The sequence below is a fragment of the Bison bison genome, unplaced genomic scaffold (assembly GCF_000754665.1).
Source record: "Bison bison bison isolate TAMUID 2011002044 unplaced genomic scaffold, Bison_UMD1.0 scf7180017864519, whole genome shotgun sequence".
Taxonomy (NCBI): domain Eukaryota; kingdom Metazoa; phylum Chordata; class Mammalia; order Artiodactyla; family Bovidae; genus Bison; species Bison bison.
In genome coordinates this window covers 17,171,962-17,189,537 of record NW_011495072.1, presented here as the reverse complement: position 1 = coordinate 17,189,537, position 17,576 = coordinate 17,171,962, and the positions used below count along the sequence as shown (strand labels likewise).

The following is a 17,576-nucleotide window of genomic DNA, read 5'->3' as shown; positions in this document are numbered from 1 at the left end:
CTGGACTAGTGTAAAGCAAAGGAAATTCCTAGGGTGTAAAATTTAAGGAGGCATATACTTTCAAGTAATGCAAGTGCTCCTCACTGTACCCTAGTCATTAACAGAATTAGCATAATCCTGATTAGGTAAATCACCACATTAAAAAAAAAAAATGGTAGCATACAAGTTGGGCTTTCCTGGTGGTTTGTAGTAAAGAATCTGCCTGGCAATACAGGAGACGTGGGTTCGATCCCTGGGTCAGGAACAGCCCCTGGAGAAGGAAATGGCAACCCACTCCAGTATTCTTGCCTGGGAAATCCCATGGATAGAGGAGCCTGGCGGGCTACTGTCCAAGAGGTTGCAAAAGAGTTGGACACAACTTAGCAACTAGACAACAACAGCAAAGCATACAAGTTGCTGGTTTAGATGATTTGGAAAGTATTTGCTGTGCAAGTGAAACTCCTTCAGAAACCAGTGTCTTGAGAGATTAAGTCTTTGAAATTTGAAAGGAAGTAAGACAAAGGAATCAATACCTATTAAAAGTACCTTTGTCTTTAAAGACATTGTACTGTTTATGTATAGTAGTTTGATTTTTAACACCCTATAAGAAGAGAACACTTCCCTTTGTGAGTAATGAAGTTTTTTGATAAACTTCAACTGTAAATTAAGATACTTTATTACATTTAATTGTTTTTACTAATACATGTAAAGCAAAAGATAGTGACTTCAGTAGGACTGTTCAGTAGAGATGACAGCTAAACTACATGTGTTAGGCACATAAGAGACAGAACTGATGATTCTCAGAAATAGAATTCCCACCCCCATGACTTAAGCTACTATATATTATACACTGGAATTTCCTGAAAGCAAACTATAATAGAGATACAGCATTCACACAAAGGATAGTATAGGGAATTTTAATTAAACAACCCAAGACTCACCAAATACTGAAAAAGTGCAAGGAAAGAGAGATTCTGTACCCACTGAGCTTAAGCTTTATTACCATGGGGAAGAACTGGGAGATCAATTAATTAATTATGATTTAATATACAAAGATTTAAAGGGATGATATTTTAAAATATGGGGAGGGAGGAGGGTTCAGGACGGGGAACACATGTATACCTGTGGCAGATTCATTTTGATATTTGGCAAAACTAATACAATTATGTAAAGTTTAAAAATAAAATTAAAAAATAAATAAAATATATGTGTATATTTATATGTATATCAGAAATCAGTAAAAGGGTATTTGACTACATAGGACATTTTTTTTTTACATTATGGTATGGCATCAATATACCATTTCTCTAGTACTTATATACCAAGATCTTTGAAAATTTAAGAATTCTAGAAGAACATATGAACAGTTGATTAATTTCTTTATCATGAATCTTTTCAGAGCTTAATATACATAAAATGTTATATATTATTTATGAAAACATTTAATATCTTTCTGTTGAAGAAAAATATGGAGGGGAAAGATTGAAATTTGGGTTGTTCTCTATATATATATTGGATTTTTCTTTAAAAAAGATATTTGTATTTGTATATTTTTCTAAATGTTAACATTATTAAATTTGGGTCTTGGGATATGGGATCTGTTACACTTTTTCACACTTTTCTGTATGACAAATATATCACCTCTTAAATGAAAAATAAAATAGTGAAACAGCTCTAATCCAGTGTTTCTTAGCCATTTTTTGTCCTTTTACCGCCATGAATTTTTAGACTTTTTTTTTTCCTAATCATCCTTATGAAATTTTAATACCACAGTATAATCTTGTCTCTTTTGGACTATTTGTGTATCTGTTCTTATGTTTTAAGAGTAAGGTTTTTCTTCCTGCACAACCCAGTGAACTAACCAGCAGTAGAATTTAGAAGATAATTATTCTTATTAGCAAACTAAGAATCTTAAATCATGCAATTCTCTGATCTTAGCTGAACAAAATCAGATATTGGTAACAAATATCTGAAAAAAATTCAAGTTTATAGATACTAAGTAATGCATTTCCATGTTATATGTATGGATCAAGATAGACTTTTTAAGAGAAATTAGGAAATACTTGAATGAAAATGAAAATACTACATCAGAATTAGGGAACTCCAGCTAAAAGGAGAGAATTTGGCATATTAGAAAAGAAGAAAAATAACAGATTTAACCTTCTACCATAAGGAACTGAAAAAGAATAAACAATGCAGAACAAGGAAATAATGAAAATAATTATAAATCAGTGAACTTGTAGACAGAAAAGAGTTGAAAATATTGGAAACAGAACTAGTTCCTGAGAAGATCAATTGAAAAAGTTCTAGCCTGAAGGCAAAGGAAAACCCCTCTTCCCTCTCAGGTTGTAAGAAAATGATACTGGAGTATTTTTAGTAAATTTATTTCCATAAATATGACAACTTTGATGAAATGAGCTAACTTCCTGAAAGTATTAAATTAATTTGAGAAGCAGGTAACCTACTTCTCAACTCTGAATAACTCTGTACCTAATAAATTTACTTTGTAGTTAAAAGTTTCCCTGGAGGCCTGAAGGGCTTCACTTGTGAATTCTGCAAAACATTAAATGAAGAAACCAACAATACTGTACAACAAAACACTTCCAAATTCATGTTGAGATGCATGCATTACCTTGGTCATAAAAGAAAACTTTCTATTTCTTGTAAGTATAGATGCAAAAATCTGCAACAAAATATTAGCAAGTTGAATGAAGCCATATATAAAAAGGATTTAAATCATGACCAAGAGAACTTTATATTGGGAAAGGCAGTCTAATGAACCTTTTGAGATCAATAAATGTAAATTATCCTGTTGACAGACTAAAGAAGAAAACGCATATGATCATCTTAATAAATGAAAGAAAAGCATTTGACAAAGCTAAATATCCATTCTTGGTAAAAACTCAGTAAACTGGGAATGGAAAAGAGCTTCCTTAAGCTGTAAAGTGTCCACAAAGTCTCCCAATTGTTCTTCAAAGTGAAGTCACTCAGTCGTGTCCCATTCTTTGTGACCCCATGAACTGTAGTCTAACAGGCTCCTCCATCCATGGGACTTTCCAGGCAGATGTACTAGAGTGGGTTGCAGTTTCCTTCTCCAGAGGATCTTCGTGACCCAGGGATCGAACCTGGTTCTCTTGCATTGTAGGCAGATGCTTTGCCATCTGAGCCACAGAGAAGTCCTAAAGGCTAAATGTTTTTCCCAAAAGTAAGGCGAAACAAGTCAAGGAAGGCCCCACTCACTACTATTCAACATCTCACTGACAGCCAGTTCATAAAATGAGAAACAGAAGAGTATACAAATTGGAAATTAAGAAATAAAACTATTCCTGTACAGAGGTGATATGATTGTTCATGTAGAAAATCCCAAAGATTTAAAGACTCCAACAGTTGAGTTAAACAAGATTTTAAGATTAAAAGTAAATATGTAGAAGTCAGTAAATAAATTAGCAATGAACTACTAAATCTTGAAAATTTTTTCTACAATTAACATTTGCAGTAGTACCAGAATTGAAATAATTAGGTATCAGTTCAGTTCAGTTCAGTCGCTCAGTCGTGTCCGACTCTTAGCGACCCCATGAATCGCAGCACCCCAGGCCTCCCTGTCCATCACCAACTCCGGAGTTCACTCAGACTCAGGTCCATCGAGTCAGTGATGCCATCCAGACATCTCATCCTCTATAGTCCCCTTCTCCTCCTGCCCCCAATCCCTCCCAGCATCAGGGTCTTTTCCAATGAGTCAACTCTTTGCATGAGGTGGCCAAACTACTGGGAGTTTCAGCTTTAGCATCATTCCTTCCAAAGAAATCCCAGGGCTGATCTCCTTCAGAAGGGACTGGTTGGATCTCCTTGCAGTCCAAAGGACTCTGAAGAGTCTTCTCCAACACCACAATTCAAAAGCATCAATTCTTGGGCGCTCAGCTTTCTTCACAGTCCAACTCTCACATCCATACATGACCACTGGAAAAACCATAGCCTTGACTAGACGGACCTTTGTTGGCAAAGTAACGTCTCTGTTTTTCAATATGCTATTTAGGTTGGTCATAACTTTTCTTCCAAGGAGTAAGCGTCTTTTAATTTCATGGCTGCAATCACAACCTGCAGTGATTTTGGAGCCCCCAAAAATAAAGTCTGACACTGTTTCCCCATCTATTTCCCATGCAGTGATGGGACCAGAGCCATGATCTTCATTTTCTGAATGTTGAGTTCTAAGCCAACTTTTTCACTCTCCTCTTTCACCTTTGTCAAGAGGCTTTTGAGTTCCTCTTCACTTTCTGCCATAAGGGTGGTGTCATCTGCATATCTGAGGTTATTGATATTTCTCCCTGCAATCTTGATTCCAGCTTGTGCTTCTTCCAGCCCAGCATTTCTCATGATGTACTCTGCATATAAGTTAAATAAGCAGGGTGACAATATACAGCCTTGACGTACTCCTTTTTCTATTTGGAACCAGTCTGTTGTTCCATGTCCAGTTCTAACTTGCTTTCTGACCTGCATATAGGTTTCTCAAGAGGCAGGTCAGGTGGTCTGGTATTCCCATCTCTTTCAGAATTTTCCACAGTTTATTGTGATCCACACAGTCAAAGGCTTTGGCATAGTCAGTGATCAGAAATAGATGTTTTTCTGGAGCTTTCTTGCTTTTTCGATGATCCAGTGGTTGTTGGCTCTTTGGTTTCTGATTCCTCTGCCTTTTCTAAAACCAGCTTGAGTATCTAAGTCTACCAAAATGTGTACTAGACACTTATGCCAAAGGCCCTTCCCCAAATTTTGATAAAAAATAAAGACCTAAGTAAACAGAGAACTATACTGTATACATGACCTGAAAGAGTCATGATTATTGTGATGTCACCTCAAATAGATTCATTTCAAATTGAAAATTGTAGCAGGATAATTTGTTGATATTGCTAAACTGACTTTCAGAGCTCTTTGGAAAAACAGCAACCAGAATGTCCAGCACAATTTAAAAAAACAAAACAATTATATGACTTGTTACATACTTCTAAGGTTTATTATAAACCTAGAATAGCAGTGTATTTGGCAGAAGGATAGATGCATAGATCACTGAAATAGAAAAGTCCACAAGTAGACCCACACGTGTATGGCACATTAATTTTTGACAAAAATGAGAAGACAGTTCAGTGGAGAGGATTGCTATTTAAATATAAGATGTTGGAATAATTGGACACCTATACCCGTCCCCACACACACACACACACAAAAGGGAAACCTTTAAAAAATTTCTCTCACACAAAATTTGAAATACAGACCAAAAGTTACAGGAAAAAATATCTGTGTGACATTGCTTACACAAGGAATTCCTGTATACAACACCAAAAGTTTTCTCCATTGAAAATAAAGATAAATTAGATGTCATCCAATAAAAATCTTATTCAGAAGATGCTATGAAAAATAAAGAGGCAGTCACACACTGGGGACAGTCTTTGGGGAGCATATATTTGACAAAAGAATATCCAGGATATATATAAATAACTGTAAAAATAAAAATGAACAAATAATTTGTAAACACCAAAGACTTACAGATGACAAATAAGCACATGAAATGATGCTTCACATCATCATCCATTCAGTTCAGTCGTGTCCAACTCTGCAACCCCATGAACTGCAGCACACTAGGCCTCCTTGACCATCACCAGCTCCTGGAGTTTACCCAAACTTATGTCCATTGAGTTGGTGATGCCGTCCAATGATCTCATCCTCCGTCGTCCCCTTCTGCCCTCAGTCTTACCCAGCATCAGGGTCTTTTCCAATGAGTCAGCTTTTTGCATCAAGTGGCCAAACTATTGGAGTTTCAGCTTCAACATCAGTCCTTCCAGTGAACACCCAGGACTGATCTCCTTTAGGATGGACTGGTTGGATCTCCTTGCAGTCCAAGAGACTCTCAAAAGTCTTTTCCAACACCACAGTTCAAAAGCATCAATTCTTCGGCCCTCAGCTTTCTTATAGTCCAACACTCATATCCATACATGACTACTGGAAAAACCATAGCCTTGACTAGATGGACCTTTGTTGACAAAGTAATGTCTCTGCTTTTCACATGCTGTTTAGTTTGGTCATAACTTTTTTTCCAAGGAGTAAGCGTCCTTAAATTTCATGGCTGCAGTCACCATCTGCAGTGATTTTGGAACCTTCCAAAATAAAGTCTGCCACTGTTTCCCATCTATTTGTCATGAAGTGATGGGACCAGATGCCATGATCTTAGTTTTCTGAATGTTGAGCTTTAAGCCAACTTTTTCACTCTCCTCTTTCACCTTCATCAAGAGGCTCTTGGCAAAACTAATACAATTATGTAAAGTTTAAAAATAAAATAAAATTAGAGAAAAAAAAAATAAATAAAATAAAAAAAAAGAGGCTCTTTAGTTCCTCTTTCTGCCAGAAGGGTGGTGTCATCTGCATACCTGAGGTTATTGATATTTCTCCCGGCAATCTTGATTCCAGCTTGTGCTTCTTCCAGCCCAGCGTTTCTCATGATGTACTCTGCATATAAGTTAAATAAGCATAGTGACAATATACAGCCTTGATGTACTCCTTTTCCTATTTGGAACCAGTCTGTTGTTCCATGTCCAGTTCTAACTGTTGCTTCCCGACCTGCATACATGTTTCTCAAGAGGCAGGTCAGGTGGTCTGGTATTCCCATCTCTTTCAGAATTTTCCACAGTTTATAGTGATCCACACAGTCAAAGGCTTTGGCATAGTCAATAAAGCAGGAATAGATGTTTTTCTGGAACTCTTACTTTTTTGATGATCCAACGGATGTTGGCAATTTGATCTATTTAGACAAATACAAAATACAACCACAATAAGATGGCATCACACACCTATTAGAGTGGCTTAAAATACACTCTGATAGTACTAAGATTAGTCAAGAATGTGGAGCAACTACAGCTTTCATACATTGCTAGTGAAATTACAAAATGGTACAACCTGTTTTACAAAACAGTTTGAGGAAGTTTGTAGTAATGTTAACATGTGACCTATCCACCACACTTCTGAGTATTTATCTAAGAACAATGAAAACTATGTTCACACAAAAATCTATACCTAAGAGTTTTCTGGGAAGATGATGGAGTAGGAAGTACCAGGAGTCCAACCTAACACCTAATATAGTTGCACCAGAGTCACTATTTTGGAATTCTGGAGTCTAGGGCTTGCAACTTCCAGACGAAGTCTTGGACAGTAAATTGTAGTTAATTTAGGCCAGTTTCAGCTCTTAGCATAGTAATAGCAACCAGTTTCCCAACCCCAACCATGTGGCAGGCATCCATATATGTATCCTGGAGCACCTTGCTGATAGGAGTCAAGGTGGGCAAAGAGAACACTGAACTCTTAAATATTGAGGGATCTATGCCATAATTGTTTATGCCACTTTTGATCACAGAGGTGCAGAGATTGGCAGTCATGGCTGTTATACCTCCCACGTTTGTAAGCCATATATCCTATCTCTTCCACCCCCAGTGAAGTGACTTACAGGGGAATAATAAGCCAGGTCCCCCCCTTTTCCTTTCCTCTTTAGTTTTCCCACTTTGGAGAGTCAGACATGCTTAAAGACTAGGACATTACAAAAAACTGCACATATGGGGAAGATTAGAAATTGACCACTAAACCCAGGGAAAGGGTAAAAAATATGAGAAGACTTTGATTTTACAATTCAGGTTGATCCTTAACACAGATACAGCATGCAATAATTTAAAAACCAAAAACAATAACCAATGAGCAAACTGTAGAAGGGGGAGAATCTGAACTCCAGAGTTAACATAATGTAAAATCAAGTGACTAGTTTTCAACAAAAGAAAAATTTACAAGGCATACAAAGGAACAGGAAAATTTGAGTGATTCAAAGGAAAATAATGTATGGAAACTGTTCCTGAAGAAGATCTGATGGTAGATATACTAAGCAAAGAGTAAAATAACTGTTCTAAAGATGCTCAAGAGACTAACAGAAGATGTGGAGGAAGTAAAAGCAAAGCAATTTATGAATAAATGGCAATATCAATAGATAGGAAACCTAAAAATCAAATATTTTTGGAGCTGAAAAGTACAATAACTGAAACAGGGAATTCACTAGAGGAATGCCCAGGAGATTTGAGTATGCAGAAGAAAGAATCAGTGTACACCAGACAAAAAATATAGGACAATGAAAATTATCAAATTTGAGGAACAATCCAAAGATTGAAGAAAAATGAACATAGGCTAAGTGTCCTGTGGAAAGCCATCAAGCAGGCCAGCAGGCACACTGAATCACAGGAGAGACAGAAAGAGAATAATTGAGGAAGTAATAGCTGAAAACAAATCTGATGAAAGTTATGAATATAAATATCCAAGAAGTTCAGTGAATTCCAAGTAAAACTGACTCAAAAGTCCATATCAAGACATAATAAAATTGCATAAGACAGAGAAGTGAATACCCACATAAAAGGGATTCTCAAAAATTATCAGAAGATTTTCCATCAGGAACTTGGGAGGCCAAAAGAAGTGGGCTGATATAAAGTGCTAAAAGAAGAAAAATTCAACTAGGAATTTCCTATCTGGCAAGACCATTTTGTTTGTTTTTTTCTCTTCAAAAGTGAAGGAGATATTGACATTCCTACATAAAGCTCAGAGAGTTTACCACTAGACCTTCCTTGCAAGAAATGCTCATGAAAATCTTGCAAGGGTCAAATGAAAGGACACTAGATCATAACTAAAGTCATATGGAGAAATGCAGAGCATAATAAAGAGAAATATAGGACCAATTATAAAAGCTAATATTGTAAAAGTGTTCAGTTACTACATTTGTTATCTACAGGATTTAATAGACTAATACATTGAATAGACAATGTTTAGTCAATACGTTTGTTTTATTGTAATTGTGGTCTGTAAATCTACATGTTGTTTTCTACTTCATTTAAGGGACTAATGAATTTAAAATAGTTGTTTATGTTTAGGGGCACACAGTGTATAAAGATTTAATTCAGGGAACCTCAATGACTGAAGACTGGAAACAGAAGTGTAAAGACATTTTTTGTATGTTATTGAAGCTAAGCTAGTATAAAATGAATTAGAATTTATAACTAGTATGTTAAGTGTAAACTCCATGGTAACCACAAGGAAAAGAGCTATAGAATACACACATAAAAAAATGAAGAAGTATTTAAACCTTTTACTACCAAAAAATGTCAACGTAAAAGACACTGTGGTGCTGGAGTGGTGGCAGTGTGGCACTGAGCGAATTTGAAGAGATACCCCACATCCAAGGGCAAAGGGGAAACCCCAGCAAGATGGTAGGAGGGGTGAAATCACATTTAGACTCTAACCCCATACCTGCCAAAGATGCTCAGAGGGATCAAACATGCTTTGTGTGCACCAGAACACAGAGACTGAGACAGAACAGTCTTTGAGTATCTCCTGAGGAGACACATCACAGAAAAATAACCAGTCTGATCACATGGACCACAGCCTTGTCTAAATAAAACTATGAGCCATGCCATTCAGGGCCACCCAAGATGGATGGGACATGGTGGAGAGTTCTGATAAAACGTGGTCCACTGGAGAAGGGAATGGCATACCACTTCAGTACTCTTGCCTTGAGAACCCTATGAACAGTATGAAAAGGCAAAAAGCAAGGACACTGAAAGATGAACTCCCCAGGACAGTAGGTGCCCAATATGCTACTGGAGATCAGTGGAGATATAACTCCAGAAGGAATGAAGAGATGGAGCCAAAGCAAAAACAACACCCAGTTGTTGATGTGGCTGGTGATGGAAGTAAAGTCTGATGCTATAAAGAGCAATATTGCATAGGAACCTGGAATGTTAGGTCCATGAATCAAGGCAAATTGGAAGTGATCAATCAGGAGATGGCAAGAGTGAACATTGGCATTTTAGGAATGAGCAAACTAAAATGGACTGGAATGGGTGAACTTAACTCAGATGACCATTATATCTACTACTGTCAGCAAGAATCCCTTAAAAGAAATGGAGTAGCCATAGTTAGCAAGAGTCCAAATGCAGTACTTGGATGCAGTCTCAAAAAATACAAAAGGATTTCTGTTCATTTCCAAGGCAAACCATTAAATATCACAGTAATCCAAGTCTATGTCCCGACAAGTAATGCTGAAGAAGCTGAAGTTGAATGTTTCTATGAAGACCTACAAGACCTTTTAGAACTAACACCCAAAAAAGATGTCCCCTTCGTTACAGGGGAGTGGATGCAAAAGCAGGAAGTCAAGAATTCCCTGGATTAACAGGCAAATTTGGTCTTGGAGTACAGAATGAAGCAGGGCAAAGGCTAATAGAGTTCTTCGAAGAGAATGCACTGGTCATAGCAAACACCCTCTTCCAACCACACAAGAGAAGACTCTACACATGGACATCACCAAGTGGTCAATAGTGAAATCAGATTGGTTATATTATTTGCAGCATTGGAGAAGGAAACAGCAACCCACTCCAGTGTTCTTGCCTGGAGAATCCCAGGGACGGGGGAGCTTGGTGGGTTGCCATCTATGGGGTCGCACAGAGCCGGACACGACTGAAGCGACTTAGCAGCAGCAGCAGCAGCATGCAGACGCTCTATACAGTCAGCAAAAACAAGACTAGCAGTTGACCGTGCCTCAGATCATGAACTCATTATTACCAAATTCAGACTTAAATTGGGGACAGTAGGGAAAACTGCTAGACTATTCAGGTATGACCTAAATCAAATTGCTTAAAATTATACAGTGGAAGTGACAAATAGATTCAAGGAATTAGATCTGATAGACAGAGAGCCTGAAGAACTATGGGTGGAGGTTTGTGATATTGTACAGGATACAGGGATCAAGACCATCCTCAAGAAAAATAAATACAAAAAAGCAAAAGGCTATCTGAGGAGGCCTTACAAATAGCTGTGAAAAGAAGAGAAGTGAAAAGGAAAGATACACCCATTTGAATGCAGAGTTCCAAAGAATAGCAAGGAGAGATAAGAAAGCCTTCCTCAGTGATCAATGCAAAGAAATAGAGAAAGACAATAGAATGGGAAAGACTAGAGATCTCTTCAAGAAAATTAGAGATACTAAGGGAACTCTTCATGCAAATATGGGCACAATAAAGGACAGAAATGGTATGGACCTAACAGAAGCAGAAGATATTAAGAAGAGGTGACAAGAATACATGGAAGAAGTATACAAAAAATGATCTTTATGACCCAGATAACCAAGATGGTTTTTTCACTCACCTAGAGCCAGACATCCTGGAATGTGAAGTCAAGTGGGCCTTAGGAAGCATCACTAGAAACAAAGCTAGTGGAGGTCATGGATTCCAGTTGAGCTGTTTCATATCCCAAAAGATGATGCTGCGGAAGTGCTGCACTCAATATGTCACCAAATTTGGAAAACTCAGCAGTGGCCAAAACTGGAAAAGGTCAGTTTTCATTCCAATCCCAGAGAAAGGCAATGCCAAAGAATGCTCAAACTACTGCACAGTTGCACTCATCTCATGCTAGCAAAGTAATGCTCAAAATTCTCCAAGTCAGGCTTCAACAGTACGTCAATGGTGAATTTCAAGATGATCAAGCTAGATTTAGAAAAGGCAGAGGAACCTAGATCAAATTGCCAACATCTGTTGGATCATCAAAAAAGCAATAAAGTTCCAGAAAAGCATCTACTTCTGCTTTATTGACTATGCAAAAGCCTTTGACTGTGTGGATCACAATAAACTGTGGAATGTTCTTCCAGAGATTGGAATACCAGACCACCTGACCTGCCTCCTGAGAAATCTGTATGCAGGTCAAGAAGCAACAGTTAGAACTGGACATTGAACAACAGACAGGTTCCAAATCGGGAAAGGAGTATGTCAAGGCTGTATATTGTCACCCTGCTCATTTAACTTATATCCGGAGTACATCATGAGTAATGCTGGACTGGATGAAGCACAAGCTGGAATCAAGATTGCTGGAAGAAATATCAATAACCTCAGATATGCAGATGACACCACCCTTATGGCAAGAAAGTGAAGAACTAAGGAACCTCTTGGTGAAAGTGAAATAGGAGAGTGAAAAAGTTGGCTTAAAACTCAGCATTCAGAAAACTAAGATCGTGGCATCAGGTCCCATCACTTCATGGCAAATGGAGAAACGATGGAAACAGTGAGAGACTTTATTTTGGGGGGCTGCAAAATCACTGCAGATGATGACTGCAGCCATGAGATTAAAAGACGCTTGCTTCTTGGAAGAAATGTTATGACTAATCTAGACAGCAAATTAAAAAATAGAGACATTAGTTTTCCAACGAAGATCTGTCTAGTCAAAGCTATGGTTTTTTCAGGAGTCATGTATGGATGTGAAAGTTGGACTATAAAGAAAGCTGAGCACCGAACAATTGATGTGTTTGAACTGTGGTGTTGGAGAAGATCTTGAGAGTCCCTTGGACAGCATGGAGATCCAACCAGTCAATCCTAAAGGAAGTCAGTCCTGGGTGTTCATTGGAAGGACTGATGCTGAAGGTGAAACTCCAATTCTTAGGCCTCTTGATGTAAAGAACTGCTGCTGCTGCTAAGTCACTTCAGTTGTGTCTGACTCTGTGCGACCCCATAGATGGCAGCCCACCAGGCTTCCCCATCCCTGGGATTCTCCAGGCAAGAACACTGGAGTGGGTTGCCATTTCCTTCTCCAATGCATGAAAGTGAAAAGTGAAAGTGAAGTCACTCAGTCATGTCCGACTCCTATCGACCGCGTATACTGCAGCCTACCAGGCTCCTCCATCCATGGGATTTTCCAGGCAAGAGTACGGGACTGGGTTGCCATTGCCTTCTCTGGATGTAAAGACCCTGATGCTGGAAAAGATTGAAGGTTGGAGGAGAAGGGGATAGCAAAGGATGAGATAGTTGGATGGCATCACCCACTCAATGGACATGAGTTTGAGCAAACTCCAGGAGTTGGTGATGGACAGGGAAGCCTAGTGTGCTGCAGTCCATGCAGTCACAAAGAGTTGGACACAACTGAGCGACTGACCTAAACTGAAAAGTCACTAAAGGAATTAATGAGCTGTCCCCCACCTTAAAACAACAACTATGAGGCATATAGTAAGCAAGCAAAATAATAGTCTCTTTAAAGTATAAATGAATTAAACTCTCCCAGCAAAACACCAAGATTGAGAAAATGGATTTAAACACTGGAATCCACTGTGTACTCTAACTACAACAGTCACTTCAGATCCAAAGGCCAAATAGTTTGAAATTTTGAAAATAATACTCCATGCAAATAATAAGCAAAAAAGTTCAGGTGTGGCTGTATTAAAATAGACATATACAAAATAGACAAAGTCTAAAAAGTTGGAAGAAACAAAAACATTAATACAAATTTCAATAGAGGAAAATGATATTATAATTATTTACATGCCTACTGACAGATTGTCAAAATATATGAATCAAAAACTGACAGTTGGAAGAGAATAATAGATAATTCTACAATAATAGTTGGAAACTCCTGGGCTCTGGTAATGATAATGTGTAGTTCAGTTAAACAGAAGTAAGGAAATAAATGACTAAGTAACTCCCTGCCTAACAGCCATATACAGAACACCATAGCCAACAATAGCATACATGTTTATCTCAAGTGTCCATGGAACATTTTCCAGAATAGACCATATGTCTGGCCACAGATTAAGTTTCAATAGATTTGTAAAAAGATGTATAAAGTATCTTCTCCAACCACAATGGGATAATGTTAGAAATAAATAAAGGAGGAAAACTGGAAAATCCACACTGTTGTTGAAATTAAACAGTACACTGTTGAACAACTAGTGGGTCAAAGAAATTACATGGGAAATTAGGAAGTACTTAGAAACAAAAACAGAAACGCAACATGCCAAAACTATTGTTCATCGCTAAGCTATGTCCAACTCTTTGTGACCCTATGAACTGCAGCACAACAGGCTTCACTGTTCTTTGTTATCTCCTGGAATTTGTACAAACTCATGTCCATTGAGTCAGTGATGCCGTCCAACCATTTCATCCTCTGTCACCCCCTTCTTCTCTTGCCCTCAATCTTTCCCAGAATCAAAATCTTTTCCAGTGAATCAGCTCTTCTCATGAGGGAGCAAAATTACTGGAGCTTCAGCTTCAGCATTAGTCCTTCCAATGAATATTCAAGGGTTGATTTCCTTTAAGATTGACTGGTTGCTTTGACCAAAACTATGGGATGTATCAAAAGTAGTGCTTAGAGGAGATTTTATAGTTAGAATCACTAACATTAAAAAACAAAGATTTCAAATCAATGAGTTAGCTTTATAACTTTAAAGGACTAGAAAAAGAAGAACAAACTAAACCCAACGTAGGAACATAATAAAAATTAGAGTGGAGATAAGTGAAATAAGGAATTTAAAAAATCAAGAAAATCAATAGAACCAAAAGTTGATTGCTCAAAAACAAAATTGACAAACCTATACCTATAGTGATACAGGAAAAAAAAAATCACTAAAATCTGAAATGAAATTGGAGACATTCTACATTACAGATTCTATAGAAATAAAAAGGACTGTAAAAGTACTGTAATAATTCTCCACTAATGAAATATATAACTAGATAAAATGGACAAATTCCTAGAAACACAAACTTACTAAAGACTAAACTGCAAAGAAATAGAAATTCTGAATAGACCTGTAACTAGGACAGAGATTGAATCAGTGATCACAAATCTCCCAACAAAGATAAGCCTTGAGCCTTATGGCTTCACTATTGATTTCTGGCAAGCATTTAAGGAATAATTCAAACTGATTTTTCTTAAACTTTTCACAGAAATTGAAGAGGAAGGAAAGGTTCCTGATTGATTCCATGAGACCAATATTACCCTAATATCAAATAAAGAGAAAGACACTTCAAATAAAGAAGACTGCAGGCCAATATCCCTTTGGTTCAACACTGATGCAAAACTCCTTAAAAGGAGCATATTAAAAAGATTTTACATCATGACCATAAGGGATCTATACTGGAATATAAGGATGGTTCAGCATTGAAAGTCTATCAAACCTAACAGAATGAAGGACAAAAACTACACTATCATCTTAATTGACAGAAAATAGTTTGACATAATTCAATATACTTTCATGATAAAAGCATTCAACGAACTGGGAACAGAGGAAACTACCTCAGTATAATAATATTCTTAAATGAAAAACTCATAGCATCATACTCCATGGCAATAGACTTTGAAAGCATTTCCACTAAGAACCAAAACAAGTCAAGGAAGCCCACTGTTGCCACTTTTGTTCAACGTAGTGCTGAAAGTTGTACCCAGAGCAATCTGGCAAGAAAAGAATAAAAAGGATTCAAAGTGAAAAGGAAGAAGTAAATTATGTCTGTTCACAGATGATCTTTTTTTTTTTTTTCAGCTTTAGGGAGATATAGTTGACATATAAAATTCTAAAAGTATACAACACAGTGATTTAACATATGTATACACTGGAAAAGAATATCCACATTGATTTATTTCACACATCCATCATACCACATATTTTTGTTTCATTTTCTATTTTAATGAGAACATTTAAGTACTACTCTTTTGCTGCTGCTGCTGCTAAGTTGCTTCAGTCGTGTCTGACTCTGTGCAACCCCAGAGACAGCAGCCCACCAGGCTCCCCCATCCCTGGGATTCTCCAGGCAAGAACACTGGAGTGGGTTGCCATTTCCTTCTCCAACTACTCTCTTAGCAAATTTTAATTATAGATTACATTGTTACCAACTATAGTCATTATACGTCATGTCCTTAGTCCTTATTCATTTTATAACAAAGTCTGTAACCTTTACCAACCTTGCTCTACTTCCCACCACCCAGCCCCTGGCAGCCACTTTCCTACTCTCTGGATATGAGCTTAACTTTTTTTTTTTTAAATAGAAATGATACCATGCAGTATTTGGTTGTCTTCTGTCTGGTTTCTTTAATGCCTCCAAGCTCATTCACACACAGTGAAATATTATGCATAAGTGTATGTATTCATGTGTGTGTGTGCATACATATATACGTATATCATGTTTTCTTGATCCATTGATTTGTTGATGGCCCTGTAGGTTCTCTTGCAATGAACATAGTAGTACAGATACCTCTTCTAAATAATGTTTTTTTGTTTTTTGTTTTACTTTGAATATATACTAAAAAGTGGAATTAGTGGATCATATAGTAGATAGATTTTAATTTTTTGAGGAATTCTCATGCTGTTTTTCATAGTGACTACCAGTTTACATTTCCACCTGCAGAGTATAAGCCTTCTCTTTTGTTCACATTCTTGCTGACATTTCTTATCTCTTTCCTTTTTGATGATAGTCATACAAACAGGTGTAAGGTGGGTGATCTCATTGTGATTTTGGTTTGCATTTTTCTGTTGATTGGTTATGTTGAACGTCTTTTCATGTACCTGTTGCACATTGTATGTCTTATTTGTAAAAAAAAAAAATCTGTTCCAGTCCTTTGCCTATTTTGAAATTGTTTTTTTTTTTTCTATTGAATTGTAGATACGATCTTATTTAGAAAACCCTGAAGAGCCCCCCCCCACACACACACAAAATCAACATACAAAAATCAGTTGCATTTCTATACATGAATAATGAACAATATGAAAAGGACTGATCAATCTGTACATGGAAACAATTCAGTTTACAATAGCATGAAAGTAAGACCAGAAACTATAAAACTCCTAGAAGAAAACATAGGCAAAACACTCTCTGACATAAACCACAGCAGGATCCTCTATGACCCACCTCCCAGAGTAGTGGAAATAAAAGCAAAAATAAACAAATGGGACCTAATTAAACTTAAAAGCTTTTGCACAACGAAGGAAACTGTAAGCAAGGTGAAAAGACAGCCTTCAGAATGGGAGAAAATAATAGCAAATGAAGCAACTGACAAAGAATTAATCTCAAAAATATACAAGCAACTCCTGCAGCTCAATTCCAGAAAAATAAACGGCCCAATCAAAAAATGGGCCAAAGAACTAAACAGACACTTGTCCAAAGAAGACATACAGATGGCTAACAAACACATGAAAAGATGTTCAACATCACTCATTATCAGAGAAATGCAAATCAAAACCACAATGAGGTACCATCTCACGCAGGTCAGAATGGCTGCTACCCAAAAGTCTACAAGCAGTAAATGCTGGAGAGGGTGTGGAGAAAAGGGAACCCTCTTACACTGTTGGTGGGATGCAAACTAGTACAGCCACTATGGAGAACAGTGTGGAGATTCCTTAAAAAAACTGGAAATAGAACTGCCATATGACCCAGCAATCCCACTGCTGGGCATACACACCGAGGAAACCAGAATTGAAAGAGACGTGTACCCCAATGTTCACTGTAGCACTGTTTATAACAGCTAGGACATGGAAGCAACCTAGATGTCTATCAGCAGATGAATGGATAAGAAAGCCGTGGTACATATACACAATGGAGTATTACTCAGCCATTAAAAAGAATACACTTGAATCAGTTCTAATGAGGTGGATGAAACTGGAGCCTATTATACAGAGTGAAGTAAGCCAGAAGGAAAAACACCAGTACAGTATACTAATGCATATATATGGAATTTAAAAAGATGATAATGATAACCCTATATGCGAGACAGCAAAAGAGACACAGATG

General features: G+C 37.3%; 1 protein-coding gene across 2 annotated transcripts in view; it reads left to right on the top strand.

Moving 5' to 3' along the window:
• Window positions 1-15,291, top strand: part of RNPC3 (RNA-binding region (RNP1, RRM) containing 3) — a 45,932-nt gene extending 30,641 nt beyond the window's left edge. Inside the window, exon 16 of one of the 2 annotated variants that reach the window (XR_824404.1) lies at window positions 14,742-15,291. The gene's annotated coding sequence lies outside the window, so the exon portion shown is untranslated. The remainder of the gene's footprint in view (window positions 1-14,741) is intronic. The other variant, XR_824406.1, reaches the window with a different exon arrangement.
• The last annotated feature ends 2,285 nt before the right edge of the window (window positions 15,292-17,576 follow it).